This window comes from Puma concolor, chromosome C1 (assembly GCF_028749965.1).
Source record: "Puma concolor isolate L17-30 chromosome C1, mPumCon1.1.hap2, whole genome shotgun sequence".
Classification (NCBI taxonomy): Eukaryota; Metazoa; Chordata; class Mammalia; order Carnivora; family Felidae; genus Puma; species Puma concolor.
Window position 1 is genome coordinate 47,994,121 of NC_141674.1, and position 27,652 is coordinate 48,021,772.

The window sequence follows — 27,652 nt, forward strand, 5'->3', positions numbered from 1 at the left end:
CTTCCCATTGGCTCGCGTCGCTCTCAAGGGGGCGGGCCCGCCCGTCGCCATGGAGACCCCACCCTAGAAGATTCTTCTCTGGACCCGCGGAGGCTCACGGGATGAGGTAATGCTCCGCTGCCCTCCTACAGTTGGGCCCTTCTTTCTCCTCCTCTCCCCCTCCCCCTCCAGCGCGACTCGCGCCCGGCTCTTCCCTCTCCCCTCCCCGGCGCGTCTTTCCCGGCCCGCCCGGTGCATTGTGGGCTGACGTCTTGGGGTTTGACTGTCTAGTGACGGTGGCTGCCGCGAGCCGGGCGGACGCGGGCTCTCGCCGCCTCTGACCGAAGCGGGCTCAACTTCAGGGCTCGGGCGGGAAGGCAGGAGATGCAGGCACCCGGAAGGCTCGGGAACCCGGCCAGGTGTCTGCGGCCAAGGGCGCGGGGTGGAGGGAGGTGTTTCCCCACTTGGGGGGCTCGTTGTCCCCCACGGGCACTTCGCCTCGGTGCAGGGCTGGAGGCCGAGCGCCAGGCTCTGTGCCCCCCCGCACTTCCGGGGGGCGGGAGCACCGCCCTTAAGGTGGCTCTGTTAAGTCTCCTGTGGGGGCGAGTGAAAGTGGGCTTAAGTTGAGGGGCGGTCTCGAGACAGTGGGCCCCCCACGTTGAGGACGCTCCGAAGTTTGTCTCCCGGTCAAGTTCACAAGCGACGGACAGCGCTGCTGTCTGGCTGCGCCTAGAAACCAAGTGATTTGTATTGCTCCAAACTGGGCGCTCAGCTAAGTCCGCGTTGCACCCCCTAATGCCCTCTCCAAACCATGGGAAAAGGGTTGCGAGCGTTCACAGTTTTGCTTCGATGGCGAAGTTTTTTTTATAGGCGGTGGAATTGGGGGGCAATTCAACTTCCAGTTGTAAACGAGCGTATAGGGAATCTGAAACTTGGGGAACCCCGGTGATCGTCTACTACCCGCCCCCGCACAACATGCCAGCACACTTTAGACACACTTTACACACACGCACACACGCACAGACACACACACACACACACACCCTCCGGTCCTGATTTGCTTACAGGAAAACAAGAACGTGAGACACTCAGCAAAAGTCACGCAACGAGTGAGCGAGTCAGGGATAGGACCAGGATTTAAAATCTCGCCGCTCCCGGCCGGGTGGTGGGCCCATATCCTGGGTAGCCTCTAGGAAGCGCTAGACACATGTAAGTGGTTCCTTTTCCGCGGTTGTTATTCTATTCTCCCCCTACCCCGCACCCCTTCGGGACAAAAGTGTATGGCGGAAAGAATACTGAACTCGGGAATCGTGGGTTCTCTCGTGGCCAGAGCTGCCAGGGCGTGACGTGAACAAATCGCCGAACTTCTCTGGGATCCTTCAGATCTGCAAGTGGGGCCGGTGAGACCCACCTCACAGGGCTGAGATAGTGCAGCATCATCGCCTCCAGGCCGGGAGGCGGTCGCCTAACAGCTCCCTTCCCTGCCCTGCCTCAGGGTTTCCCAGAGCCTCGATGGAATGCCAGGATAGGAGTGTGAGTTGGCAGGAGCAGGTGTACTCCTGTGAGGAGCAGTGAGGGGAGGAAGCCGGGACGAAAGGAGCAGAAGTCAGCACTTTCCCGTGCCTCCTGTTGAGGACTGGGGCAAGAAGCTGGAACTGCAGCAATTTACATACTTAGCTTCTAATTCTGGCTTTTCAGCTTCTTAACTTAGGGGAATTCAGCCTTGGGTTTATAGCCCAGAGCTTTAGGGTATTTGTGGCTCTGAGAGTTCAGATTCAATGGCCCGACAGCAGCTAATGTCAGGGAAGTCTTTTCTTCACTCCTCTCATTTTCTCAGGCAGCAGAGGAAAACCCAGCAGCTCCTGTGAGCACTGGGCATGGAGGTGTGTGTGTGTGTGGGGGGGGGGGTGTTAGGGATACAGTGATGACAATTCCAGTTACTTTTCTCAGGGAGGAGACGTTCTCTATTCTGTGGCCCTGAGTCATTTTCTTTTGTAATCAGGGAGCTGGTGTTCTCAATGATTTTGTATGTCAACGGGAGCAAAAATAAATTTCACGTATTAAACACCTACCACCAGCCAGGCATTCACCTGAGGAATTGAAATATGCTGTTTCTTCTTACAACCGTGTCGAGCTGCATATATTATTATTTGGATTTAACATATGAGGAACTAGGGCCAGAGAGGTTGAGTATCTGGCTCAGGTCACACAGACAACAGGAAATCGACCTCAGGTCTGTGTTACATTCCCTTGTATCTGCTCCACTCTGGGAGCCTTTTTGTACTAGCTGTGGGGGAAATGGCACTTGGATGGTGTGGAAGAAGAAATGACCGCGCCTGACTCTGTCTCTCTGTCTCTGTCTCTCTCTATATATATCTTTTGCCTAAGGGTTCTGTGTGCTTCTCTCTGCCTTATGTGGTTTAGCAGGCTTCTTTTCTCCTTATGTTGAGAAGTAGCCCATTTCATCCAAAGAGTAACAGATCTGTTCATGTTAACGCCCCTGCTTGAAAGCTTTCATGGCTTCCTCTTATGAGCAGGAAAGAGTTCAGAGAGGCGTTTGCCTGAGAGAAGGGGTCTTTCACAGTCCCATCCTGCTCTCCTGCCTCATCTGTCACTGCCAGTATCAGTCAGGAAAGGCTGGGCTCTGCTCCCCTAACAAACAAGCCTGACATCTCAGTGACTTACCCCAGGGAAGTTTATTTCTTGCTCATGCTACATGCCCCATTCTGGGTCTGCAGGGGAGTTCTGCTCATGGTGGACACTTGAGGACTTCTTGACCCGTGCTTCTCATTGCTATCTTGGCTGGGGGAGAGAAGGCAGCAAACCAACCATTCACTGGCTCTTGAAGCGTCCACCTGGAAGTGAGACCTGCTGCGCTTCTGCTCGGCTGTCATTGGCCGAAGCAAGTCACGTGGCGAGGTCCAACTTGACTCCAGCCCAGTGTCTGGAAGGGAGAGAGCCGGTAATATTTGCGGAACAAACACCAATGACTCTGGCAGTCTCCTTTCTGTTCACCGAATGTTTGGCTTACTGTCTCCCCCTACCCTGCCCACCCCAGGCAGAATTTCCTCATTTTCCCCCATAAGGGGGGACAATCCTAAAGATTCATCTAGTCGCAGTATGTCAAGCTCACTTTCCAGGTTCTGGGTGATTCGTAGTCGACCCTGTATCAGCTCCAGATGTGACTCTTTTTTTCTAAACGCGAGGCGTCTACCCTGCGCATCCTCAGTACGTAACAGTAGGACGGAGCTAGGAGAGCTGCAACCGGCACACGGTTTGGAAAGCGAAGGAATGGGAAACCACGGTAGACGCCAGGCAGTCCGCTGAGCAGACATGTTCAGCACCCCGATTAGACCAGCACCCCGATTAGACCCTGATTCTGCCCTCTGTGTGTAGCTGCCCTACCCATGGCCCTCCATGACCCCGGGCTTTGCTCTCTGAGAAAGTCTTCCTTTTCTACATCTAAAGCAGCCCTAAAAGCTTTAAAATTCGCTTTTAAACATTAGGGGAGGTACAGAGTGATATTAAGTCTCGAATCCGGTCTCCTTTAATGCAGGCGGATGCACTTTTGGCAGCACAACTCTCACAAAAATGCAGCCTTCTTATCTGTGTGATTCCAGGCGTTCCATGAGCTAACAGCCACAGCCAGTTCTTTCCTAGACACGCTTCCACGTTTTGCTGTATTTCTTTGCTTTCTTGCTCTCATGCCTGCTCTCTCTCTCTCTCTCTCTCATTCACTTCCCCCCACTTCTCCTCCACTCTCTCCTAACGTGGTTTTGTGTGCTTTGGGTTTACTGGGCTTTGGTGGGAGAGTGACACTTTCCCTCCCTTTTCCAAAGCCAGTTCATCCAATTGAAAGCATGTGCTGGGTAACATCTTAATTTATCCAGAGGTTATAACAATAGGTTTGAGGCCATACCCTTGACTTGATCCATACTTCAAGGCTGATTTTAACTGGTCTCTATTTATTTATTTATTTTGGCCGAAAACATGTCTTAATTTTATATTTTACTGCTTGAGACTGAAAAACAATAGCCTCTTCTAACCCTATAAATACCTCTGAATTTACAGATTGTCCCGGCTTTCTTTCATTTCTGCTTACAAGCTGGGCAAATCTTCGGTGAGCTCGCTCATTTCTTTTTTGTAGTAAGTTTCCAAATGTATCCAACAGCCACCAACACAGGCTGCTAACATTTTGTTTTACAATTTTACAATCTCTTGCTTAATTTATTAGGTTCATGATATGCCTTCTCCATTATTACAGGTGATATGTCCACCAAATGGATCACCATCCTGTTAGCTTCTGATAACAGTGTTCTTAGTTATTGCCCTCTAAATGAATGTTTACTTTTGTTCTTGTTGTTGTTACATTACCGCATGTCTCAGTGCTAATTTTTTTTAAGTTCATTTTTTTTTAATTTGAGAGAGAGAAAGGGGGGGAGGGGCAGAGAGAGATGGGGAGACAGAATCCCAAGCAGGTTCCCTGCTGTCAGTGCACAGCCCCATGCAGGGCTGGAACCTGTGAACTGGGAGATCACGACCTGAGCCGAGATCAAGAGTTGGACACTTAACATACTGAGCCACCCAGTCGCCCCTATATGCTAATTTTTATATCATTAAGGATAGGCCATGTTTGCGACCATAACAAACAATTCTAAAGTCTCAGTGGCTTAACAAAAACACTTTATTTCTTGCTCATACTACATGTTCAAGGTCAGAGGGGCTCTGCTCAATGTACTCATTCAGAGACTGAGTCTGAAGAAGGTTTCATCTTGATAAATGCTTTACATAATCATCCCAATCACCTCAACAGGGAAAGGAAACGTGATGAATTCACATTGGCAGTGAAGTTTCCTCCCAGAAATGACGCGCATTACTTGTATGTACATATTATTGGTCAAGAACAAGTCACACGGTCATGTATTGCTTAAAGGGTGCAAGAAAATGCGATCCCACTATGTGTTGGAAGTCAAGAGCTGGAAATGCACACCTCTGCACAGGCTGGGTTATGCTGTGGTAGCAATACAAAAATCTTACTGGATGACAACCAAAACATATTTTTCATTCATACTGCATGCCGATTATGGGTTGGCTGTGTCTCTGCCTCACACAATATCATCATTCCTCTAGGACCCTTTCTGAAACATTGCTGATTGTCATGGCAAAGAGAAAAGAGCGTGGTACTTAAAGCTTCTGCTGAGAGCAGTTCTCATTGTCAAGCCTGATGTCAGTGGGACCAGGCAGCAAGTGTTTGCAAATAGTAATACAGTCCACCGTGCCCTGAACTACACAGGGTCTCAGCTGCCCTAAACATTGTCAATTCCTCTGGTGTTTTTTTTCTTTCCATTTAATTTTATCCTTAATCAAAATGCCACCTGGCAAACTCCTACTTACCCTTCAAGACCCCGCTCAAATTATTGCTCTCTCTGAAGCTCTCTGCTACCCTATCTCCCACCCTATCCTCAAATAGTTATTTTCTTTTTTTTTTTAATTTTTTAGTGTTTATTTGTTTTTGAGACATAGAGACAGAGTGTGAGCAGAGGAGGGGCAGAGAGAGAGGGAGACAGAATCTGAAGCAGGCTCCAGGCTCTGAGCTGTCAGCATAGAGCCCAACGCAGGGCTCGAACTCACGAACCGTGAGATCATGACCTGAGCCGAAGTCAGATGCTTAACTGACTGAACCACCCAGGCACCCCAGTTATTATTTTCTTTAGCTCTCACCATACTTGGCACATACCTGAAGTGGAGGATGTTTATGACGTGTTCTCGTAGATGTCTGCTTGTATCCCTGACTCCAAATCCAGGAACTGTGTCGAATTTATTTTTTTTTAATGTTTATTATTATTATTTTTTCTAATTCATTTTTTTTTATCTCCAATGCTTAGTGCCGTGCCTGGCACATGGAAGGTTAGAAGGTGCTCAATAAATGCTTGTCGATGGATTCTTTTTTAAATAGCCTTTTCTATAGTGGAATTAAGGGGGCATTTTAATAGTCAATACAGCAGTACTTTGTTTTAACGCATAAAAATTGGAACTCCCTTGCTGAAGCCTCCTTGAGTGTATCTTATTGCATTTGGGAGAAAACCCAGCATTATTTACCTTGCCTATAACATCTCACCTGATCTGGCCTATGTTACCTCACCAACTATATTATAGCCATGCTGGGTTTGACCATATCTGTCAGGGTAACCTAGGTTAAACTACAATTATAAAATTCCAAATCTTGGTGACTTAAGCCAAAAAAATTTATTTCTTATTCCTGCTCCATATCTGTCAAGGGTTGGCAGGGACTCTCTGATCACATTGCCTTCTCTGGGACCCAGCCTAATGTAGCACCTACTTTCAGGAACATTACAGATCTCGTGGTAGAGGGAAAGCAAACTTTGAAGGGTCTTGGCCAGGCAGTTAAGCACCTTTGCCAGAGAATGTAACAAGTCACTTCTCACAATTCATTGGTTAGAACTAGTCCCATGGCCCCACCCAGCCACCAGGAGACCAGGAAGTGCAATCCTGTTTGCCTGGAAGGCAGAGAACTGTAAGCATTTGGTGACCAGCCCTGATGACTCCCACACTGGACTTCTCTAGTTCCTCAAGCAAGATAAACTGTTTCTTGCCTCAGAACCTTTATATCAGCCTTCTCCCTTCTTCGCTATTCCTTGGTCAAGTTCTATTTCCTTTAGATGTTTGCTTAAATAACACTTGAAAAGGCTTCCTTTCTTACTGCACCCTTCCCCCATCTAAATTCGATTCCCCTCTTATACCTCATAAGACTGTTTTTTTATTTTTGGTTTTCTGCGTTGTTTTGTTTTTTGTTTTTTAAATAGCAGTTGGGAACTCCGGAGTGTAATAAATAACACCCCTTTCTTTCCCTCTTGAGTTCAGAACCAGCTGGACGTTAAAGATAGGAATCAGATGAATGGACATCACAGTGTCATTGTGATATAGGATAGATTGTAGGGCATGCAGCCACAAGGCCACAATGGGTTTCCTCATGCTTTACCTGGAATTAAACTTACCTGTTGGTCTCTGGCAAAGGTGGGAACTTGCAAGCCACTTCCGAACATACAGGGAGTGTGTACATCCTATGGACAAATGGGTCCTGAAAAGAGAATGCAATGGTTGGGGTGGGCATGCTGGATCTTTCTATAGATTTCAGCCATCAGATAACCCACACCTTCCCCATGGGGAGGAAATAAGGGATGGAGAAAGTGGATGAGAAATTACTCTAGCAAATGTCCCCTCCTGGAAAGCTGAAGCCAAGGAAATGGAAATTTCTTTGTTTCAGTCTAATTTACCTTAGCTTATTATTCCATATTTCCCTTATTAATTGTTATTTTGAGATCTGTTTTGCCCACCAGAGGCAGGATCAGTACATCCTTTGGTCTTCACTGTATCCACAGGATTTAGAACAGTTCCTGGCACATAGAGGGTGCTCATTAAATCTTGGTTACACATCAGAGCCCCTGTGGAAGTCCTTCTTTTGGATCAACTCTCTGTAAAATTTATTCATGTTTGCTTGAGACTGCTTTCCAATCTTGGGATTTTCCATTATCTTCCTCATCCTCCACCTGCTTTTTTTCTTTTTCTTCCCCAGGTTGTCAGCTTGGATATGTGCATTCACATCACAACTGGAGTAAAGAGGCAGAAATGAAAATAAAAACTGAAATACAAGTAAGTGAACTACTGAGTCATTGGAAAGTATGCATGGACTAGGTTTTGGTCAAGGAATGGCTCTTGGGTTGCTCAGTTGGTTGAGCCTCTGACTTTGGCTCTTGGTCCGTGGGTTTGAGCTCTTTGTTGAGCTCTGTGCTGACAGCTCAGAGCCTGGAGCCTGCTTCAGATTCTGTGTCTCCTCTCTCTGCCTCTTCCCTGTATATGCACATCCTCTCTCAGAAATAAATAAACATTAAGAAAATAGGTTTTTGGAGCACCTGGGTGGCTCAGTCGGTTTAGCATCCGACCTCAGCTCAGGTTATGACCTCATGGTTCGTGAGTTTGAGCCCCACACTGGGTGCTCTGCTGTCAGTGCAGAACCCGCTTTGGAACCTTTGTCCCCCTCACTCTTTGCCCCTCTCCCACTTGTGTTCTCTCTCTCTCTCAAAAATAAACAAAATGAAAAAAATAAGTTTTGGTCAAAGAGGCATGGGTAATTGGGGTGCACACCATCACCCTTATGGTGATGTCTCTTCGGCATTCAAAACTTCCACACAACTTCCGAGATCATAAAGTGGAAGTCCTCTTCAAGGCCTGCCCCCTTTCCCAGTATGGGAATCCCTTTGGCATCATCGTCACTACTTATATACTTCCGGTGATATTCAGAGCTGGGGAGAGGTAATCCTGCTCAATGCTGCTGGCTGGACCTCATTGGGAACATTGTCGACATGAAATTGTGGAACGCAGTTTTGGCCAGCCAGATCTCAGAGGAGGTCAGTCAAATGGCGAGAAGCTGGCAACCACGTCCCACGGAGAAGGAACTTGGGGGGAAAGGAAACGACGGTGACAGCATAGACAGAAGGCTTCAAATAGCTGTGCAGGTGTTCCACAGGACAGTTGGCCTGTTTGGTAGGTTTTGAGGTCACAGTGAGGGTAATGTTTAGAGGTTAGAAAGGAAAGCACGGCAGTATTTAAGGAAGAAATTTCTGAAGTCGTGGTTATTTACCAATGGGAAAGTTGCCTTAAATGTAGAATTGAAGGCCATTCATTCCATTCATATTTGTTGTCTTCTATGTGGCAGACAGTATGCTGCCTTAGTTTATGATCATTCCTAGTGAGCTCGTAGTAACTCATGGTAATTGTCACTTTATTTTGAAGGTTCCTAAAAACCATCTTTAAATATTCTCTTTTAGAATTTTTCTGGGGATGGTGACCAACGTTCGTGGTTTATCAATTCTGGAATTGACCCTTTTTTATTCCCAAAATTTGAAAATCTGAGGTCATGTTTTCTCATGTGCAATGTTAGTTCGATGGACGTTCTTATATCAGGACAACAAGCGTTTTCAGTATTCGTAAACCAAAGTGCCCTGTACCTGGGACCACTTGAGACTGGATACTCTCTGTGCTCTAATGTATAACAAATATTTGTGGCAGAAAAACTGCAAAGTGTCCACCAAACCCTTTTCCTTCTATGTGTACCACTGAACTACATTTCCTGGCCTCCTTTGTAATTAGGTGTGGCCATGTGGCCGAGTTTTAGCCAATACAGAGGGGATAAATGTAATGTGTGATAGCTACAGGCCTGTCTCCTAAAACCATCTCTCCCGATCTCCTGGTGAAGTGTAAGGGACATAAGGAAGGACAGAGCCACAGATGAAAGGAGCCTGGGTCTCTGAATGATCACACGGAAGATTGTCCACTGACCAGAAAATTTGCATCCGACTTTGCCTGAATGGGAAATCAACTTTTTGTGTTGAACTGCCAAGGCTTGGGAGCATATATGTTAACATGGCTAGTGTCTTCTTTATTCCAACTGGTGCTGCAGAATACTGTCAGGGAATACATGTGGAACTGAGGTTAGGGATTTTGTTCTACCCTTTCCTGTTTGAAGCGAATTAATGGGGGAGACCGAAGTAAAGGACCTAGCACTTAATTCCATACTGATGCTTCCTATTGGTAATGCTTTTTTTCCCCCCATATAATTTGTAAACTTCATGAAGCATGTGGCCATGTGTTATATCCTCTTCTATATTTAATCTTTCACTGGATGTTTGTTGAGAAGTGCCAGGTGTCTTTCCAAAGAAATACAGGTAGCACATTTTGTTAACTGTGTTACTCATTTATTCAACTATTTTGGATCATTTACTATGGGTTGGCCACTGGTAAACAGTGGGGACCAAAAGCTACAGTAGCTGCGTACAAGTTGGGGTATAGCAAGGAAAATAGACAATAAGGAGGCAAGACTAGTCGGGTATGATGACACTATGAGAAAGAAGGCTGGGACATTCTGGATGCACAGAGAAGGGACATCTGACAAGGGTGGTGGCCAGAGAATTGTGCTCTAAGGAGGTGATGAATAAATTGAAACTTGAAGGATGAGTAGGAGTAACCAGAAGAAGAGTTGGTGGAGAAGAGTTGTTCTAGGACAAGGGAATGAATGAACAAATGTCTGTCTATAGGGCAAGATTATGGTGCATACTTGGAGGGACCACAAGGCAAACTGGAAAGGAAGAATGGAGAGGATGAGCACGATAGGAGGAACCTGTAGTAATTGTGGGCACACACTTAATGAATGCATTCAGAAGGCCTTGCAGTAAATGTGTACACATTTACGTAGGAGGAAATACGGCTGATTAACCATCAAGGTATCAACAGTTGTGATATTTGGGTGATTTCCATTTTCCTCCTCATGTTTTTATTTTCGTTTTAAAATTTTCTGCAACCAACATGTATTACACGTAATAAATAAGAAATAAATGTTTTTTTCTTATTAGTTGTGACTGCACCTGCTGTCCCTCATTGGATCCTCACGGTAGTTCCTCTGAGCAAATGGAGGCCCGGAGGTGATACCCGGTGAAGCTGGGATTAGCTTTCCTGAGGTCCCATTCAGCCTGCTTTCTCTCCCTTGCACCTGCCTTCCCTGCAGTTTTCTAAGTAGTGATGATGGCTTTTCTTGGAACTGCTGACATTAGTGTCATGTTGCGTGTTTCTGTGTATGTAGTTGGCAACGTGGAGAAAATGGGTCAACGTTCTCATGATCCTGACCTACCTAAGAGGCTCCCCACATAAAAAGGATGTCCTCAACCTATGGGACTACATCATTAGACTTGCTTTTTGTGATACATCATTAGATGTCCTTTGCCTAGTGATTTGTCATTCAGGGGAGAGGGCTACTGATAGTTTTTTAAAAGGATGTTAGGGAAGAGATTGTTTCCCATTATTCTTTCAACCCACATCTTGATTGACCAGCATGCTGCTTGGCCAAACCAGTGGGTGATGAATATCTACAATGAACACCCAAACACTTGAAAGTCTTAAAACACTGTCGTAACGTTCTCTAAATTGGTAACAAATCACCTCCCAGATCTCAGAGTCTTAAAACAAATGAGTTTATTCCATGCGCATGTTACACTTCCTTCCTGATTTAGGCCTGGGTCTTTCTTTGAAACAGGCTGATGTAGGAGCTCCCTGTCTGAAATATTGCTGCTGTGTGCCACAGGGAAGAGAGCAAGGTAACACCAGGAGATAGCTCTTAAAAGTTTTGCTCATCTGTCACTTCCACTCACCTCTGATTGGCCAGAGGGTGTCCCAGGGCTTGACAGGGCGGAGCAGCAAATATTTTGACAAACGCCTCAGCTCCGTGAGTGTCAGTTTCTTTATCTACAAGGTGGAAATAGGTAAAATATATTATGGTACATTTAAACCATGGAATATCATGTAGCTAATTTAAAAAATGAGTTAATTGCCCTTAAAAAGATGAGTTGAGGGGCGCCTGGGTGGCGCAGTCGGTTGAGCGTCCGACTTCAGCCAGGTCACGATCTCGCGGTCTGTGAGTTCGAGCCCCGCGTCGGGCTCTGGGCTGATGGCTCAGAGCCTGGAGCCTGTTTCCGATTCTGTGTCTCCCTCTCTCTCTGCCCCTCGCCCGTTCATGCTCTGTCTCTCTCTGTCCCAAAAAAAAAATAAATAAATAAACGTTGAAAAAAAAAATTAAAAAAAAAAAAAGATGAGTTGACCTGAAGAAAAAAATCCATGAAACCACATTACACGAAGAAAGCAAGTTGTAGAGTAAGGTATGTAGCATGGTCTTGTTTTTGCATAAATTACAAAAACTCTATATCTGAGTATATTTATTTGCATGAGAATATTAGTAAGAACAGCTAATGCTTAATGAGTGCCTACGTCATATGCGCATCCCTGTGCCCAGTGCTCTTTAAATGCATTTGCTCATTTAATCCTTCGAAAATCCAGAGAAAGGAGTAGAAAGTCACCTATCAAATGCTTATGTCAGCTACCTTCCTTGAGGGTGGGATTAAAGAGATTGCACTTCATTTTTAAAATATATTATTTCTGTAAATTTTTACTTGTCACAATAGGTGGATTAATCAGCTTTTGTCATGAAACAAACCACCACAAAATCAGAGTGCTGTGCAAGGTTAAGTATAGGTTTCCTGCGTATGGGTCTGCAGGTCAGCTGAGGTGGCATACACTTTCTAAAGTCCCTTTCAGTGGCCTCTTCTCTCCATTGCACGTGCCTCCCCTGGAGTTTTCTGAGTAGCGATGGTGGCTTTTTCTGGAACTGCTGATTTTAGTGCCCAGCTGCGTGTGTTCGTGTGCACCCTGAAGAAATAGGGTTGGGGTCAAATGCAGTTCCACTTTATGTGTCTCATTCTGGAACCCATCCTGGAGAGGCAGGATCTATCAGGGTACTGTTCTTCTCGTGGCAGAGGTTGGGGCAAAAAGAACCACAGGAAACTTTTCAAGGTCTAGGCTTAGAGCCACTATATTATCGTTTTTGCCCCCTTTCTATTAGCTGAAGCGAGTCACGTGGCCAAGTCCAGTATCAGTGGACCTGGGAGGTCATGGAGGTTGTGGAAGGAGATAACGAATGTTCGCGGTACAGTCGTCTACTACAATCAGCATTCCTTGCTTTGTTAGTTATTAAAAATAACAATAAAGTGAGGGAAAGAATACTTAGCTGGGAAAGTTTAAATTGTGCTCAATGTATTACCAAATTGCATTAAACATTTCTTAAAAATACAAACTCCATATTTACAATTATAATGGGCATAGTCCATATGAACATGGACATTTAATTAACCAGGGTACTCATTGCCTGGAAGGGCAGGGAGGCATTTACACCAGCTTGGCGTGTGCAGCCCGTGGTGTGACAGTCTAAGCATAGTTCAGAGACTTTAATGGCCCTCTGTGTGCATTCCGGCTATTGTATGGTCATCTGCAGTCTGAGGAACTTAAATCACGAAGTCACAGATTCTTAGAGCAGGAAGAGTTCTGGTGCCCATGGCAGGCAGGTGCCTTCTAACTTACATGGATAGCTGCTCTTGCCAGTGATAGTTATTCTCGATCGGGTGTGTCTTACATTACTGGAAAGTAGTTTTGGAAATCAAAATTCCTTCATTTGGCTAGTGGGGACAGTGAGCCCCCCAGCTGTCACTTACCTGAGTGACCCATTAAATTAGTGGCTAAGATGAAATTTAAACACAGGTGTCTGGATTAGGCCCAGGGCTTTTTGCTTTTCTCTCTGGGTAACGTAAACACCAAGCGTATGTTTGATCATTTGGGAGTATTCACTAGGCCCTGAAAGTTCCATTACTCCCTTTAAAAAACATACTGTCTTCTTTTTCTACTGCTCCCTCTGTCTTAAGAGAACTTGAGCACTTCTTCGACCAACTACCTCTGAGGCCTGCGAAGAAAACACCAGTTGCTACAGACACTGAAATAAAGAGCACCATGTTAAATTCCTGAAAACACTGCCCAGGAATCACGCCTATTTTCATTTCCTTTCTATTCGAGGTAATTGAGAAAATGTCTGCTGATCTAGCTCAGGGGAATCAACCGCACAAGGAAAATGTTTTATTAAGGGCCTTGTTAGGATTAAGAGCTGTGTTCCTCAAATTTCAGCGATCTACCCATCACTTTTTCCATTTTGCTATATTCATTTACAGTCTTAATACTTTTCTCTTAAAGAGATTTACTTTCTTAAAACTCAAAGATGTTTTTATAGGAGATGATGCATTTCAGTTGTAAAGTGATAACAAATATCACTTGCCATAAGCATTTAGATCTTTGTAAAATCATGTAAAAATAAATATATAGTCTTTAAAATAAACAGATTTGTCCTTAGACCACTGAAAGTATTCTCTTATTCTACAGGAGGTAGGCATTCTCCACTAATCTATTGGAAACTATGGGCTTTGGAATCAAGGAGACTTCGGTTCAAATCTCAGTACATTCCTTTCCAAGTAGTATAATCTCAGGCAATTTCCTTACATTTTTGAACGTCAATTTTTCACGTATAAAATGGAACAAAAACAGCTGTCTCATAGCATGTATGTGTCTGTGTGTATGGTTGATGTGTGTATGTGTATTTGATGTGTGTATGTGTATTTGATGTGTGTATGTGTGTTCAAAAAGCATTGAATATCATTCCTGGCTTACAGTAGGAGTTCAAAAAACGTAGCTACCTTCTTCTTTCCCTCTTTTTTTTTTCAAAGTGGCTTTCATGGACTATATTGTTGGATAGATGAATGATCTGTTGGTAGTATTAATTGTTCCTTGAATAACTTACTGATCACTTGCTTACCATATTGCTAGGAAATGTGCTAAGTGTGGGTACAGTGAAAACTGGGTAAATGGACTTGAAGGCTTTTGGATTCAAGTATTGTTTCATCGCCTTTGGATGAGTCACTTAACATCTCTGAGCCTCAGTTTCCTCATCTGCCACTTAAGCTTACTTCAAAGAACTTACATAAGGAATGCCATAATAACAGATGGGAAAGCCTTTGATGCATTGATACAGGCATTTCTGCTATAATGTGACATGTATATTCCTGAAAAGCTTTGTGTTCTGCAGAGTTGTGCGTTAAAAATAACAGAACTTTTTGCAAAAATAAGGTTGAGGCGACCAGTGAAAATCTGTATTATATTGTAGCCACAATGCTAAGATAAAACTGTAAATATCCCAATAGAAATAATAATGCTTTTAAAAAGACCTGCTAAATTTTGACTAAAGAAATCTATACATGCACACACACTATAGCAAATATGACTGGACCTTAAAACTGGTGAAAGCTAGGGGCGCCTGGGTGGCTCAGTCTGTTTAGCGTCCGACTCCAGCTCAGGTCATGATCTCGCAGTCTGTGAGTTCGAGCCCCGCATAGGGCTCTATGCTGACAGCTCAGAGCCTGGAGCCTGCTTCAGATTCTGTGTCTCCTTCTTTCTCTGCCCCTTCCCCTCTTGCGCTCTGTTTCTCTCTCTCTCTCCTCTCTCTCTCCCTCCCTCTCAAAAATAAATAAGCATAAAAAAACCTGGTGAAGGTTGTTTGATGGAAGGCATAAGCGAGAGAGAGGAGGCTGCTGAATTATGGAGGTGTGGGCAGATGCTTAAAGACAGGGGCACACCGTGCAATTAGCTCTTTTAAGAAAGAGGACGTAGGCGAACAGCCCAGCGGGAGGATGGAGGGTGAAAGGGCATTACACCCAGTACCCCGGGTTCTGTAGGCCTCTGAGGCAATTGTATGTCCCCGTGTGGTATGGTTTCTGCTCCGCTGCCGTTCCTCAGTGGAGCAAAATGCTAACATCCTGGGAAAGACCAGCATGAAATAAGGTGGCTTGCATGTATGTTACACTGCTCTCGTTGCTCTGGTGGTCAGTCTTAGCTTCTCTTCAAGTCACATGTGTCACAGTATCATGTAGTAGAGCACGGCTGCCCACATACACTGCTGTGGAGGGCGAGGAGTGCAGTTCTTTATGAAGAGCCTGCCCCAGTCCCAGGCTTCGTGAGCTGAACAAGCAGAGACTTCCAGAGGTAGAATACGTCCATCCAGGCACTCTCCCCCTGTGCCTCCTTCCCTCCCTTCACGGTCTGACGGTCTGCTTCCCCTCCTCTCCTTGGTTCCAGGCTTGCTCTTCCTCACTAGCCTGTGACTCCTCGAGAGAGGGCTCTGTCATCGTCACTGCTGTGACCTGAGGGCCCGCACAGGGGCCCTGAAGCCGAATGATTGCATTACAGCTGAACCCCTTTTCATAGGGCAGGGAAGGGCCCTGGACCCACTGAAGGGGTTCCTGAGCTCCCCGGAGTGCATCGGAACCAATGGACCACTTTGATGTGAGGATGTAGGCACTCTGCCAGGACAGGGACAGTGTCTCATTCAGCTCTATGGCTTCCAAGGGAGGTGGGGACTCCTCAGTGCGTCCTGGCCCTACTTTACCCATGGAAGAGCATGAAGGGGAGAGTGGCTTATCTTCCTCCTCAGCACCCCTCCTTCCCTTGCTCCCTCACCCCTCCCTTCTTTTCATTCTTTCCACAAATATTGATTGAGGCCCTATCCCACACCACACAGTATACAAAGTCCTAGGAATGAACCGGTGGGCAAAAAAGACATGGAGTTCGCCCTCATGGTACGTCTATATCGCCTAGAGGTGAAGCACTTAACCTCCGGAGCCAGATCGTCTGGTAGCTGATAGCTGGCTCTGTCTTTTACGCACTGTGTGAACTCAGTCAGATTCCTCTCTGAATCCCAGTTTCCTCATCTGTAAAACAAGCTCGTAACAGAACCTCTTTCAGAGGGTTGTTATGAATATTAAACGAATTGATGAGTACCTGCCCCAGTAAGTGCCCAATAAACATGAACTGTAATACCAGTATTAGAGTTGCTCTGTATAGATGCTGAATAAATTGAAATCACAATAAGCAGGAAGTGTTATGAGTGGAAAAAAAAAAAAACAAGGTGGGAATTGCATATAACCTGGAGCTATGTTTTCCCTGGGGTGTAGCTAGTAGAATATGTGAACGTTACCTAACAGGGAAGTTGGGGGACAATTGAGCTACTGTCCTAGAAGTTCTCTATGTATTTCTGGGTTTAAAGAAGAAAAACGATGGGGCGCCTGGGTGGTTCAGTCGGTTGAGCGACTGACTTCAGCTCAGGTCATGATCTCGCAGTTTGTGAGTTCGAGCCCCGCGTCAGACTCTGTGCTGACAGCTCAGAGCCTGGAGCCTACTTCGGATTCTGTGTCTCCCTCTCTGTCTGCCCCTCCCCCACTCATGCTCTGTCTCTCTCTGTCTCGGGAATAAATAAACATTAAAAAATAATTAAAAAAAAAGAAAAACGGGGCTTAAAGTGGATGATCAGAAAGGGCCTCTCTAAAGAGGGGCTACAATATAAAGGGTGTAAAAACTGACACTGGGAGAGGAGGGGGTTTGGGAAGGGCATTCTGGGCAGAGGAAAGGCAGGGAAGAGCCATCACCGATGATTAGGTATCGAGGACTTTCTTCTATGGGCTCTGCACTAGGTCAATTTTGTTAAAAGATCTTCTGTTCTCCATCGGTCAGTTAAAGTGTCTACTGTATGGGGAGCTCTCAGTTGTGGCTTTTAATCACTGGAGCTGGGACACTGGTCTCATCCATATCCCAAAGATTCTAGAACTCTATGTCTTTTCAGACTGACTGTGGCTCCCTCTACACTGCCTTGTCTGTTGGGCAGTTGTTTTAGTTCTCAGGTTACACTTGAGCAAAAATACAGAAAGGAAACATAATGAACATGTGTTTCTAGGTGCCACATTCCAAATTCCAGTGCTCACTTTGGCACAAAAATTGGGGTGATTCGGAGAAGATTAACTTGGCCCCCTGCACAAGATGACACAAATTTGGGAAGCGTTCCATATTATAAATAGATAGATAGATAGATAAATTCACTCCCCATTCCTAAGTTTTAATCAGTACGTGTTACTAGCCACATACAGCTTAGGTAACCTTGGCCATGTCATCTCATTTGCCTATTCATTCATGAATCCTCATTCAGCGAATACCTATTGAGCAAGAAGTATGTGTTAGTATGACAGGCTAGATGGGTCACCCAGGGCCTCAGCTTCTCCACCAATAGCATGAAGGCCTGGGCCAGACCACTGGTTTTCAACTACAGTGTTGACTCCCAACCTCCACTTTATTAAACAAATTAGAGTGGATTCAAGGTTATTCCTTTCATAGCTTCAGCGTACTCCCCGGTGTACTGAAAAGCTTTCTCTAGGGGGAGAGAAAACAGTGGCGTGACAGCTAGCAGCTGGAAATGTTTATTATTATTACCCAGAAATTGTTTTCTCTGCCTAGACTGTTAGGATAGTGAGCCTCACCTGTCCCCAGGACTCCATGGAAAGGGTTGAATGAAATAGAGAACTGGGTGTTCTCTGAGGCTCTTCCTAGTTTTGACATTCTCTGAGTCCTGTGATTCTTCCTCTTTTTCTTTGGCTCTTTCATTTAACACCATTTCATATGCATGTTTCCAAGAAGCCATGTGGTTCTCTCCCATGTTAGACTCAGGGACTGTACTTCAGTTTTGCTTGGTAGTTTCCCCATAAATCCCTCCCTCTTGATTCACTCTACAGACCTTTTCAGAACCTTCATTTCAGTGGACCCTAATTGTGTGTGTGTGTGTGTGTGTCCCTACACTCAAGGTCTTTATCCCTGGTGGCAATAGGCACTTAGTAACTGTTGGACAAATTAGTGAATTCTCAATGATTATCAGGACCCTCACCGCACACTTACATACTTCTAATAACCTTTGGATTATTTGACATCTTGTGAGGGTATTAATTCTTAACATGGAATATCATTAATATAGATACAAAGATATAAGCAGGCTTTGTGCTTTATTAGCAACTGTCAGATTGCCTGGGTGCTTTTGTTTTCTGCAAATTGCTGATAATACTTGTGGTGATTATTGATAACATTATCTTAAATGATCAAGTCAAGGAGTACTTTCTCTCCATTTTTTTTCTAGGTGTCCATATGCTTCTCATTCTAAACCCCGGCAGTTTCCCTAAAGCCGATCAGATCAGTGCTGCACACGCTTTGACTTTAGCCAGAGAAAAAGAATGGGGCTGTGCCAGCTGTAGGTACCAGCAATGTTTGTGTCGACCCTTTTGCCAGTTCAACGCCAGCCTGCTTTGGGGTTTTCCGTGACAATGGCGATGATGATAGAGATAACTATAGCAACGCTGTGAAAATATTATTAACTCCATATTAGAGATGAGGAAACTAAGGCTCAGAGAGGTGACACAGCTTACCTTTGGTCACACAGCTAGGAATTAGCAAAGACAGGATGGACTTCTGGTTCCATCTGACTCAAAGCCTGTCTCTCCACTAAACCGTACTCCACCACACTCCCCAAGTGGAAGTTCGAGGTCAGGAGCCTCATGGGACCAGCAGGTCTGTCAAGTTCTGCAGGACTGAGCTGTTTATCATTGCAGAGGACACTCATCACTGCACTAATTACATTAATTGCTGCCCACTCTGGGGCTAGGTGGGTGGCTTAACAATACCTAGCAACGTGGTAATGATGCCTGGGCCTGCCTTTCTGCGTGAAAACATCTGATTGCTTTCCCCCCTCCCCCCCCTCTTTTAAACTCCTTCCCATGGTGGCCAAAGATAGTAATTACAGGTTCTATTGGTTGGGAGTTAGTGACTCTCTACCTTGTAGGGGAAAGGTCAAGACTCCGAACTTTGGCCTCCATCAACATCAGCTGTGTGCTTGACATTTTATTTAAGGAATCCTTTATAATCCTCATGATAGCTCAGAAGTAGGTATTATATTATCCTTGTTTTGTTTATAGGGGAACCCAATCACCCCTTTGAGATCACATAGCCGGGAAGGGCTGGAAACAGGCTTAGAACTCAGGACTGTTGGAGGACAGATTTAGCTTCCACACATTTCCCTACATCAGAGCACCTCTCAACAGGAGATTTTTTCCCTCCCTTTGCTTAGAATTGGATTACCAGTATATTTGAGTCTGCATGTCCAGAGAAGCAAGGCACCGGGGATTGGTGTTTTGAGGAGTCCTCTGTTGCTCTGTGATGAATATTTGACATTTCAACTTTCCAACTATCACCCTTTCCCTGAGCGTCTTGAAATGTTAACAGAGTGTTTCAGTTGACTTTTTAAGAAGTAATTTGAAGACTACATCTGTGTACTTCTTGGGAATGGACAAGATGGCTTTGGCAGTTTATTATAATTGGGCAAATGACTTAACTTCCTCAGAGACCCAGATAACAGAGGTTAATTTGGGAAGTAATCAACTTTGGAATGTTGTGTATGCATGCACTTTATGGGTGTGTCCATATCTATATGTATATGTATACATGTCGATAAATGTACATGTGTGTGTGTGTGTGTGTGTGTGTGTGTGTGTGTGTGTGTGTTCATCAAGAAGTATGATGAACTCCCATACTGGCTGTGTGACCTTGGAGAAATTACTTATGTTTTCTGGGCCTCAGATTCCTCCTCTGAGTACAGGCTCATTATTCCTACCTCGAATGATTGTTAGAAGATGAGGTGGGGTATATGAACACCTAGTACAGAGATTAGCACATAGGAAGTATCCGTTTCCCTTTTGCCTATCCCAGAGTCTGACATTCAATAATTGGTGACTGAGTTCTTGTTTGATATGTAAAGTATTGGAGTACTGGTGAGCTTAGATGACTTGGTTCTTTTCTTACCTACCATCTATCTGTAAATGAAGCTTAAAAATATGTTTTACTGAAGTTCAAAACCATTGTGTTGTGTAATGACACAGAGTCGTGGTTAAGATATGAGGGGCTAGACCAGCGTTTGCGTCTTGGCTTTACCACCTCCCAGCTGTTGTGAATTGGGCAAGTCACTTAACCTCTCTGGGCATTAGTTTTTTCGTTTCTAAAAAGAGGGATCATAACAGTTCTGACCTTGTGGGGCTGTTGTAAGTCAGGGAAGTTTTTGAGGGCAGGGACTATGTCTACAATCTTCTCTGCACCCAGCCAGAATGAGGTTTGGAAAGAGCTGGCTTTGGACTTAGACGTCCTGTCGACTCTGATTCCAGCACTCCCATACTGGCTGTGTGACCTTGGAGAAATTACTTATGTTTTCCAGGCCTCAGATTCCTCCTCTGAGTACAAGCTCATTATTCCTACCTCGAATGATTGTTAGAAGATGAGGTGGGATATATGAACACCTAGTACAGAGATTAGCACATAGGAGGTATCCATTTCCCTTTTGCCTATCCCAGAGTCTGACATTCAATAATTGGTGACTGAGTTCTTGTTTGATATGTAAAACATCCTTTTCTCTCACACTCCATTTTCTAAATTTTTTTTTAATGTTTATTTATTTTTGAAGGAGAGAGAGACAGAGCATGAGCAGGGGAGGGACAGAGAGAGGAGGGAGACACAGAATTCAAAGCAGGCTCCAGGCTCTGAGCTGTCAGCACAGAGACCGATGTGGGGCTTGAACTCACGAGCCATGAGATCATGACCTGAGCTGAAGTCAGACGCTTAACCGACTGAGCCACCCAGGGGCCCCCTGTCACACTCCATTTTTATTTTTGCCTTTCCAGCCTTTTTATTTCTTCCCCTCACCTTCCCTTCACTTCCTTTTCTTTGTCTTTTTTAATCTGCTCCAATCTACTGTGACTCAAGGCCTCCATCCAGGATTATCTGTCCCCTGGACGATTACAGCAGCCTTCTCCCTGGCCTCCTTGCGTCCATCCGGCCCGCTGCTGTTTATCCTTCCACAACCTGCATGGACGTTGCTATCCTTCTGTGATAGCAACCCCCAGTGACTTCTCATCACACCCAGAGCAGTCACCCCCCACACCCTGGATAGTCACCCCCAGTGACTTCTCATCACACCCAGAGCAGTCTGAGGCTCTCACCATGGCCTGTCCCGGAAAATTCTTCGGACGTGTCTTCCTCATGCCCTGTCTCAATTCCCCCTGCTCCAGCCTCGAAGGTCTCCTAGCCTTACTGGAACTTTTCAAGCACATTCTACCTTTGGCTCTTTTATACCTGCAGTTCCCTCCTCCGCCAAGTATCTGTAGATTTCACTCTTACTTCATCTGGCTTCTGCCCACATGTCCCCTTATCAGAAAGGCCCTCTTTGATGATCTGCATGAAATGGCACCCCCAGCCTCTCCCACTTCCCCACTGCATTTTCCTTCTCACTTCCCAGTGAGATATTATATATTTATTTACTTTTTATGGTCTCTCTCCCCCAGTAGAATGAGAGCTTTGTACGAATAGATTTTGTTTTGTTTATTTTCCCCCTTTTTCTATTTTTTAAATTGTATTATAGTTGACATATGATGTCATATCAGTTTCAGGTGCATAACATAGTGAATCTACAATTATACACATTATGAAATGTCCGGGGTGCCTGGGTGGCTCAGTCAGTTAAGCATCTGACTCTTGGTTTCGACTCAGGTCATGATCTCACGGTTCGTGAGTTCGAGCCCCACACCGGGCTCCTTGCTGACAGTGCAGAGCCTGCTTGGCTCTCTATCTCTCTTCCTCTCTCTCTGTCCCAACCTCCCTCTGAAAATAAATAAATGAACTTTAAAAAAAAAAAGGAAATGTTCACTACAATAAGCGTAGTTACCACCTGTCACCCACCCTACAATGTTATTACAATAGAATGGTTTTCTGCTGTGTCCCCGGAGCCCGAAATACAGTAAGTGCTCAGTAAAGAGTTGCTGGGTACACGAATGCGTGTGACCTCTCCCTGAAATGTCAGGGAAGAGACTGCATCAAGGCTACAGGTGATGCCAGGCCTGGATGGCTCATTGACTAGCGTTTATCTTCCCTAGACTGAAGTGATCAGCATCGAGGAGGAGGAATTAGGGGCCCACTCCCTTCACCCATGTGCCCCCAGGACCAATGCCCTTTCATGTGTGGCAGTGGCGTGCCTGTGTTCACACTTGCACTTCATGCCATACTTGCTGGGCTGTCTGGAATTCCCATGGCAGCTTCACAATATGATTAATCTTGCTCATACAGATGCATACCGATCCCAGATAAGGATCACTCAAGGTTTAAATCTGTCACTGCCACAACAGATGGGAAGTTAGAGGTAGGAGACCGGCTTGTTCCCAGACTATGAAAGCAAACACACAAAATCTGCTAACCGAAACACTCTCCTCCACTGGTCTCTCCCTTCCTTTCCTTCCCCCTGTCCTGATTCTGTTCCTGTCACACAGTGTGGCAGCTTAGTGAAGTGACAACCTGCACTGAGAGCTCAGGGCTCCAGACCCAACACCCACAGTGAGATCACTGGGAGATCTCAAGCAGGTTACGCCACCTCCCTGAGCCTCAGTTCCCTCTTCTCTAAGATGGGCCTTGAGAACGTACTCAAGAATACTTGCGGAGTGGGAGACGACTAAATGTGACCCCAGGGAGAGTGGCTAGCTCGTGGTGAGCACACACAGATGCTGGTGCCTTCCACGCTGACTCACTTACATGACCGTGGGCTTTGGGTCACGTTGCCTTCGCTTTGGTCAACCTTTAGAATGGGCAACCCAGCTGAAAATACAGGCAAGGCCTTTCAGATGCAGTACCTTGTAAGGTTTACTCTTTGCATGGCGAGGTTTCTGAAGACTCTGGGTGGGTGGGTGGGACATCACAGCCGTGAGAGCCACTGTTGCTGCTCATATTAGTTTCCTAGGGCTGCTGTAACAAATGCCACAGCATTGGGTGGCTTCAAACAAAAGACATTTATTCTCACACAAAAAAGGTGTCTCCGTGTCTCAGATCTCCCTCTCCTCTCTGTTATAAGGACAGTAGTCCTAGGATTTAGGGCCCATCCTAAATCCAGAATGACCTCATCTTGAGATCCTTTTTTTTTAATTAAAAAAAAAAAACACCCACAATTAAAATTTTTTTTTTTTTTTATTTTACAGGGAGAGAGAAAGAGCACAAGCAGGGGAGAGGGGCAGAGGGAGAGAGAGAGAATCCTAAGCAGGCTCCATGCTCAGTGCAGGGCACTATCTCACGACCCTGGGATCCTGACCTGAGCCAAAATCAAAAGCAGGACGCTTAACCGACTGAGCCACTCAGGTGCCCCTTGAGATCTTTAATTATATCTGCAAAGACCCTATTTCCAAGTACCGAGGGTTGGATATATCTTTTTGGAGGATACAATTCAACCGACTACAGTGCCCCCCGCCAAGAATATCAGATTAGGCAAAGGGGCAGAACACCAGAGTTTCAAGTAAAGAGTAAAACAAACCCTATTGGAAGGCGGGTAGGGATTGATTCATTCATTCTTTGACCCAGAAACACCTGCTGAGTCTCTGCTGAGCTGGGTGCTGGGAAGTAGGAATTATGAAGCACAGTCCCTGCCTTCAAGGAGTTTACAGACTGGTAGCGGCCGACAGAGGAACAGGCACTTCCAGCTCAGAATGGTCGGGCTATGCGGGAGGTTGGGCCCCGATGCTGTGAGGCTTAGCAGGTCTGGCTCGGGAGACTTCTGGAGGAAGGGTTGCCACACCTGAGGCCTGAGGGAGGAGGGAGGAGGGAAGAGTTCTGGGAAGAAGGAACAGAGGAGAGAAAGCCTGGCTTCTGTGGGTTCTGCACAAAGTAGGGGCTGGTGGGCTGGAGAGGCAGGCAAGGGATCAGATTGTATAGGGTGCTTTGAAAAATAAAAATTAGAGGGGTGCAGGGGTGGCTCAGTCGGTTAAGCGTCTGACTCTTGGTTTTGGCTCAGGTTATGATCTCACGGTTTCCTGAGTTCAAGCCCTGAGTTGGGCTCTGCACTGCCAGCACAGAGCCTGCTTGAGATCCTGCCCCTCCACCACTCACGCTGTCTCTGTCTCTCTCAAAATAAATAAATAAACTTAAAAAAATTTTTTTAAGGGACGCCTGGGTGGCTCAGCCTGTTAAGCATCTGACTTCGGCACAGGTCACGATTTCGCAGTTCGTGGGTTCGAGCCCCTCATTGGGCTGTGCACTGACAGCTCAGAGCCTGGAGCCTGCTTCCGATTCTGTGTCTCCCTGTCTCTCTACTCCTCCCCATTCATGCTCTCTCTCTCTCTCTCTCTCTCTCTCTCTCTCAAATATAAATCAGCATTCAGAGAAATTTTAAAAAATTAAAAACATTTTTCAATAAAAATTAGAAAAAGGCTTTAGTGAAAAGTGATGTGCCAATAGATTTGAAAATTGTATTTATTATGTTGTATCTTTTTAAAAGAACTATAGCATAAACGCAGATCACAAGTACAGCTTGAATAAGTGAGCAGCTCCATGTCGCTTAGGTGTATGGATTGTCAGGGTTGGGCCAGGATAGAGGAGAGTCTGTGATGGGCCCAGGGCTCAGAATTCCATTTTTGTCCTATGGGTAAACGGCCCCCATAATGGGAAGAACCTGGGATCTGGAGAAGGCAGGCTCAGTTTTGAGCCCCATATCTGGTATTTCCTTGATTGCAGGCAAATGGCTATGTTTCTGTTATCCTCAGTTTTACCATCTGTAGAATGGGCTTAACAGCATCTGCCTCACCAAGATGGTGTAAAGATTGAAATGAGACAAAGCTGGGGAAAGTGTCATGCAAGGTAGTTGCTAATGGGATCCTCAGATTCTAACCTGTCTCAGGTCTGAACTGCTTCACTTGACCTTCCTTTTCCAGTTTGTCAGATAAAAGAGAAGGAGAGGAGGGGGCGAATTTCTATGTTTGCAGTGCCTTTTTGTTTGTTTCCCATTCCAAAATAACATACCCTAATCTGGACTGTCACTCTTGTGCCATTCTTTGTCCCTGTCCTTCCTGCTCACTGCTGGCCATCCCATCTAACCAGGCTCAAACGAGGCAGGGAAGGAGGGCAGGGGTTGGGGAAGAGGTTTGAGGGTGGAGATGAATTCGATTCTCTTCTCCCAGCCTTCAGTGAGGACCTGCTATCCCCAGCTGTGTGCTGGGCACTGGGGATTGTGAGTGGCTTGTGGCGGGAGATGTAGGAGGGAAGCATGGCATTCACACTCGGATGGTGGGCTGGCTCATTTGCGGAGGCAAAACGCAAAGAGGTCCTATGACAGAGCAAAGCCAGCTAAGGTCAAAGCCTTCCTGTTAAGAGGCAAAAAGCCCCCAAAGGAATTGAGAAACAGATGAGGCCAGTTTATTGGGTAAAACACCATAAAGAAAGTGAGCTCAGTGCTAGACTCCCCTCTCTCCTCCCATATCAGATTCTTGGCATTTTTGCAACAACTATCTTTAAGCATTCTCGACCATTCTTTTACAGACATTGTCTTATATGATCCTTGCGAGAAGCCCCAAGGCTAAGTATTGTAATTACCATCTTTTGCGACTGGCGCTTCCAAGGACTTGCTCCCAATCTGACCACTGTTAAAGGAAGGAACCGACTTTGGATCCACGTTCATCAGGCTCCAGAGCTCCCGCTGTCTCCCCTCAGCTCCCCTGTTTTGCTGAATGTATGTGGAGGGGAGCCCCGTGTTTCATCAGGGTGCATCACATCGTGTGCGTTTTTAGTATTTGTGTGCATATGTCAAAAAACCGGCATGCTGATGTGCCTTCCCACTGAGTCGTCCTCACTGCCTTTTGAGAGGCTAAATGCATTTTTGCTGGCAAGGCCCGGCTCAAGGAGAACAGGAAAGGAAGCATACAAGCCCTCTGTGTGGGAAGCCGGTCACACGGGCGAGGGTTGGTCCTTGAACAAACGATTGGGAAATGGCTCTGTTTAGCCCTGGTGGAACTTTACTTCACTGGGGGCTCCTGGGTTTTTCCATGACTATTTTATTTCCAAAGCACAATTCATTCTCTATTCTTGAAAAAAAAAAAAAAAGGAAGTAATATTTGTGTAGCACCCACTTGGTGCCAGGCATGGTGCTGGGTGCTTTACATCTGTAACATCACTTTAAATCCCTGCAAACCCTGCCAAGGGGGCACCGTGGGCACCATTGTTCGGCCCAGGAGACAGATTTAGGAAGGTGCAGCTGTTTGCTCAAGATCACCCTGCTGGTGTGGAGCAAGCTGGGGCTCCTGCCCAGCGCTGTCCAAACAGCAGGCCATGCTGGCATTTTTATTTTATTTTATTTTATTTTATTTTATTTTATTTTATTTTATTTTATTTTATTTTATTTTATTTTATTTTTGATTTTATTGTTTTACTTTACTTTTATATTATTTTTTATTTTATTATTTTACTTTACGTTTATTTTATTTTTAATTTTATTATTTTACTTTACTTTTTATTATTTATTTTATTTTATTGTTTATTTATTTTGGGAGAGAGAGAGCACGCGTGCGAGGGTGCACATATGCCTAAGCAGCCCAAGCAGGGGAGGGACCAATAGAGAGGGAGCTGTCAGTGCAGAGCCCGATGTGGGGCTCAATCCCACCAACCTGTGAGATCATGACCTGAGGGAAAATCAAGAGTCAGGCACTTAACCCACTGAGCCACCCAGGCGCCCCCACCCTGGCATTTTAAAGTTATCGGTAAGACATTTCATTTTTCAATTAAGTTGTAAATTATCTTTACTAATTCATGACCCAGGATGCTGGCATACTGACTCCACCCCTGCTCTTTTAGAAAAAGTAATGCTTTATCTTTTCATTCCTGAGTAACTGAAGTGTTTTGACCCAGAGATAAAAATCTTCGAGTCAGGTCACTTGAGGGTAGAACGTGGCTACTCTCACTCATTTGGCTTTTTTTTTTTTTTTTTTTTCTTCTTTTTTTTTTCTTCTTTTTTTCCTAAGGCATCTGGCCTCCTTTGAAGACCTTTCTCTGTTATCACCACGGTACTTGGCTCCTGAGGTGGCGCTGGCCATGAAGGTACGGGCTGGACCTATAGTGTGGATGAGCCTATGGTCAGAGAAGCCTCTGTGCTCAGCATCCAGAAGGGCCTCTGAGATTTCAGACGGGCTCAAATAGTCTCCAAGACCAAAGGCCCTGGCTCCCTACTTGCACAGTGTCACCACAGCAGGTAGAAAGAAGTCCTCGGTGCCATTGGAGAACATTTGGCCTCTGAGACGAGCAGTGGGGCCACCAGCCCTTTTAAGGGCTGACGATTTTGAATACCTGAATGGTCTCGAGTTTTGCACTGGGCAGACAGATTGACCAAACCTTCAGAAGTGGAATGAATGATAAAGAAGAAGGTCTTTGCAACCTTAGGGCCAGTTCTTTTCAAAACTCTCTCTTTTTTTTTTTTTAAGTTTATTTATTTATTTGGAGAGAGAGAGAGAGAGAGAAAGAGAGAGAGAAA

At 45.4% G+C, this 27,652-nt stretch overlaps 1 long non-coding RNA gene across 1 annotated transcript; it reads left to right on the forward strand.

The window, feature by feature from the left end:
• Positions 1 to 131: 131 nt before the first annotated feature.
• Positions 132 to 27,554, forward strand: LOC147578053 (uncharacterized). The gene is made up of 3 exons (XR_015254741.1): positions 132 to 1,188; positions 7,574 to 7,650; positions 27,147 to 27,554. It is a non-coding gene; the product is annotated as an uncharacterized LOC147578053 (long non-coding RNA).
• Positions 27,555 to 27,652: the final 98 nt, after the last annotated feature.